Raw genomic sequence first — 5,268 nt, 5'->3', positions numbered from 1 at the left:
TTGAAGATATTCATCATCAAAGGTCGAGAAGAAGAATGCCCAACATTGGCCAAATTTTGCATATGAAGTTTTGTTACCTTTCTTTTGAAAATGTATTGCACATCTCTTTTTGGAACTACGTTTGACCTGAATTCTCAAGAATGAGATACGTAGGCGGCCTATGTCGGCCTCGGTCGTTTGTTTATCAAAACTTCCTATTTTGGTTAACCCTTGAGAGGGGAACTACGTTTGACCTGATTCCTACTCCAATGGGATACGTAGGCGCCACAACGGCTCGGTCATATACCCAGTAAGATTTCCATTTCTCTTTAGAATGGAAACTGGGACAGAATTTTGAGAGGATCTCAAAATTCATTTGAAGTTCGACTTCTTTAACAAAGTCAAAACAGAAGACCAAAATTCTACGGAGATTAGCCTTGGGTGGATCTCAAAAATAACGACAATCTAGCTTGCAACTGGGAAAGGATTTTGAGATGATCTCAAAAATTCCACAAATGTCATTTGTTACTTGTTAAGGTAAAATGGGACAAATTTTGAGGAGGGACCTCAAAATTCAAGAACGAGCAACCTTAGAGTTAACAGAGCAAGTTATAAGAGTTCTTCTATATTTTAGACCGGGACAAATTTTCGAGGAGGGTCCTCAAAAATTCCATCAAATATGTCACATAAAGGACGGGCGAGCGTGTAAGCCAACTGCAGGAAGAAGCATGGAGACAAGACCAACACAGATCAGTCCTTCAAACTAAGAATTTTTCTTTGGATGCAGGAACATTGAAGTCACAAAATGGCTATACAAAGTTGTCATGAATGACAAAGGGCGTCACTTGCACCCATCGTGGACTCATCAGCGAAACCTAGAAAATCTTCAATCTCATTTTATCTCTATTGCTTTATATTGCCTCAAGTGATAAACAAGTTTCTTTTTATCTTACAGGAATATTGAGGCCGAACACTGATAGATTCTTCCAAGTTGCAAGAAACAAGATGCAAGAGGATTGCTACTTATGCGTCATGATCAAAGTTACCGTTGGACTCATCATAACCTAATCTAGATAAGCCAAGTGACTCAATCTAGTTCCTCAACTTTACTTTTATTCTTTACTTCATCATCGATACTAATGTTTGGTGTCGAGCTTTGCAGGTGATAGTATTGATAAAGTCAGGTCGTATATTAAAGCGACATCAAATTTTGAAGACGATCAAAGTGACACTAACTTAGAAGTGTTGCAAGGGAATTTGCCCAGTCCATTACATCAGAAAGATGATGATGACCAATATCTCCTTGAAAGTCAAAATTATCGAATTGCTACAAGTTTTCGATAAATGATTAAGATGACTGCAAAAAACTCAAATTCTGCTGAGTTTGTCAAGGAAGACGAGAGTGTCTTTATTTTTCATGTGAATGAATTAAGTCATTCACCTCAATAATTCTTTCTTTTAAAGAACAGAATCATAGTCGCGACATGCATAAACGTAAATTTAGTTTTAGTATGTTTGTCGCGTAGAAATTTCGGCGTACTTTGTTTCTTGAATATGTCAGAGTCATAATTCTTATTTGTTGGATATCCACCCCATAAGTGGATTATGTGTTTTGATTGGCCAATCAAAGACTTTAGCATATGGTTTGTTGGGCGATCCACCCCATAAGTGGTTCGTATATATGATTTTCCATTTCAGGTTTCTATATTTGAATCATATGGAATATTATCGAGCATCCACCTCGTTACAGTTGGAATATTATCGAGCCATCCACCTCGTTACAGTTGGAATATTATCGAGCATCCACCTCGTTAAAGTTGGAATATTATCGAGCATCCACCTCGTTACAGTTGGAATATTATCGAGCATCCACCTCATTACAGTTGGAATATTATCGAGCATCCACCTCGTTACAGTTGGAATATTATCGAGCATCCACCTCGTTACAGTTGGAATATTATCGAGCATCCACCTCGTTACAGTTGGAATATTATCGAGCATCCACCTCGTTACAGTTGGAATATTATCGAGTCATCCACCTCGTTACAGTTGGAATATTACCGAGCCATCCATCTCGTTACAGTTGGAACATTATCGAGCCATCCACCTCGTTACAGTTGGAACATTATCGAGCCATCCACCTCGTTACAGTTGGAACATTATCGAGCCATCCACCTCGTTACAGTTGAAACATTATCGAGCCATCCACCTCGTTACAGTTGGAAAATTATCGAGACATCCACCTCGTTACAGTGGAACATTATCGAGACATCCACCTCGTTACAGTGGAACATTATCGAGCCATCCGCCTCGTTACAGTTGGAACATTATCGAGACATCCACCTCGTTACAGTTGGAACATTATCGAGTCATCCACCTCGTTACAGTTGGAATATTATCGAGCTATCCACCTCGTTACAGTTGAAACATTATCGAGCCATCCAGGCTTCGTTCAAAATCATGCATTGCGAAAAATCATGCATCGCGAAAATCATGCGTCGCAAAATCATGCGTCGCAAAAATCATGCATTGCGGAAATCATGCATTGCGAAAAATCATGCATCACGAAAATCATGCATTGCGGAAAATCATGCATTGCAAAAAGTCATGCATCGCAAAAATCATGCATCACGAATTTGAAATTTATACATCGCGAGAAGACTTTATACCTCGCTGAAATTTATGCTCGACGAGAAAACTTCATGCCTCGTCAAATTTATATATCGCGAGAAGACTTTATAACTCGCTTGAATTTATGCACGACGAGAAGATTTCATGCCTCGTCAATTTTATATATCGCGAGAAGACTTTGTACCTCGCTTGAATTTATGCACGACGAGAAGATTTCATGCCTCGTCAAATTCATATATCACGAGAAGGCTTTATACCTCGCTGGAGTTAATGCATCACGAGAAGAATCCATGCCTCGTTGAAAATCATGCATTGTGTGAATTTGAAATTTATACATCGCGGGAAGACTTTATACTTCACTGAAATTTAGAAATCGCGAGAAGAGTTGATACCTCGCCGAAATTCACGCATCACGAGAAGAATCCATGCCGCATTGAAGTTTTCACATCGCGAGAAGATTTCATGCCTCGCTGAAAGTTATGCATTGCGAGAGGATTTCATACCTCGTAGGAATTTACGTATCGCGGGAAGATATCCATGCCCCGCAAGAGGACATACATGGATAAAGAAAGGGAAATCGTGTATCCCAAGAACAATATTTATCCATCGGCCTCAACTGCATCCTTTATTTTTGGAAAAAAAAAGAAAAGAAAAGAAAAGAAAAATAAACATCAAGAAGAGCATCGAAGATGACGACAAAAGAGACATCAATATCGCATAAACATTTATTTATTTATTTATTTCGACATCAAGTATAGAGTACATTGAAGATTATATTGCAAAACACAAGGCATAAGCTTTATTTGCTGGACGCCAGACCGATCGAGTCGACGTCGATTTGAGGAGAGCAACGAAGTGTCGACGTGGTAAAAAGACACTATCTCCCATCCTAATTGCATTTTTAAGCTGACGAGTTTTATCTCAGTCTTTTTCGAGAGCATCCAAAAGGATGAATTCTCCAAAAAACCACAGGTGCGGACGACATCAAAAAGGATGCAGCACAACGTGGAACTTTTTCTTAGCAGCGAACTGGGACACAGTCCAAAGAGGAGTGCCAAACTCTTAGGACACGAGCAGAGGAGTGACTTCCACCACAATCGAACCACCCCCCCTCGAAGCATACGGGTTTTTCTTTATTTCTGTTTCAGTCTCGCATCCAAGGATTTCAATTTATCGGAAGCAAGTTTCCAATCTGAGTGACAATACGCCAAAAGCTTTGGAAATTATGTCCGTGTAAGTTCTTAATTATGGATGTGAAGCGCGCCACATTCATGGCTAAGAGGTTACAAGCCTCCTTTTCATACTCGTTAATTTGTCACTTGTCCAAAACCAAAGGTTATCTAGCATAATAGATTTCCTTTTCCACCGATCGAGTCGAACTACACACAGCCTGACTCCGAAGGTTTAAGGAGATGTAGGCGGATTCAATGTTGAAACTCGGCTGTATTCCAACATTCGCTCTCAAATTCTGTTCTCAAGCATTTCGATACCTTCATAATTCGGTATCGGGGTGGCTTTTGATTCTTTCAAATCGTGCGGTAAATCAAGCTTGTCGAACTACAAGTGGCCTGAATTCACATATAGCCTGAGATATGTAGGAAACCCATTCGCAGGGGTTCGGCCATAATTCCTAGACCCTTTGTCGAATCCTTCCTTTTAAAATGAATGGAGTTGGTCAAAACTGGTCTGGTCAATTTCATTTTCCTCGAGCTGCTTGCTTCAACCCGAGTAAAATGAGGGACAGTTGTGGACACCCAATTTTGACCCACGTCGGTAAATTAATCATCGAGCTTTATGAGTTTTCCAAATTACTTAAATTAATTAGTTTTATAATTTTACGAAAATATAACGATATAATGTTTAAATATTTGTGTATATAGCCGGTATATCCTGTGTATATTAGAAACCAACACCCCCCAAAACTTCCAGGCCCAATTCTCCCTTTCCAACCCAACACCTTTAATCCCAGCCCACCTAATTCCTAATTTCCCTCAGCAGCCTAACATCCCCCTTTAATTTTAATCCAACCCATTTCCCTTTCCCATTCGACCCGGCCCAAACCCAAACCCAATAACCCGCGCCCCCCTTCCTTCTTCTTCCCAACAGAACCCCCCCCCAGACGCGATAATTCCCAGCAAAACACGCCAAAATCCCCAGAAATCTCATCTCCCCCCACGCTCTCTCACACTCTCCCTCCCCCGCGCGTTCTCGTCTCTCCCCACACGACATCTAGTCCCTTCACGCGTCTCTCCTCACGCGTCTCTCCCCACGCTCTCTCCCTCTCTCTCCTCCTCCCATCCCCTCACGCATTCCCCAGAAAAACAGAACTCCACAGCGCGTCGCAACTCCTCTCTCCCCTTGTCTGTTTGTGCGTCTGTCTTCGGAGAGGCGTAACGTACTCGTACAAAAAGGGAGAGCAACGTGTCGATATCGCAGCACCTCTCTCGTCCTTAGAGCAAATCGATAGGCTGTTCGCACCATTCCGTTGGAGAATGGTACGAAGCTCGGCCCCATCCTTATACCTTTAAGGAATTTCGAATTCAAATGGGGGGGAGAATCTCGAATTTGCCCCAGCTCTTTTCAGGATTTCCCCCGCTCTCCATCCAACAAATGGCTATATATATTGACATTACTCACATCGCAGGAGGGGAGAATTTT

Source organism: Solanum lycopersicum, chromosome 9 (genome assembly GCF_036512215.1).
Source record: "Solanum lycopersicum chromosome 9, SLM_r2.1".
NCBI lineage: Eukaryota > Viridiplantae > Streptophyta > Magnoliopsida > Solanales > Solanaceae > Solanum > Solanum lycopersicum.
The sequence above is the reverse complement of the archived record's forward strand: the minus strand, read 5'-3'. Positions refer to the sequence as shown.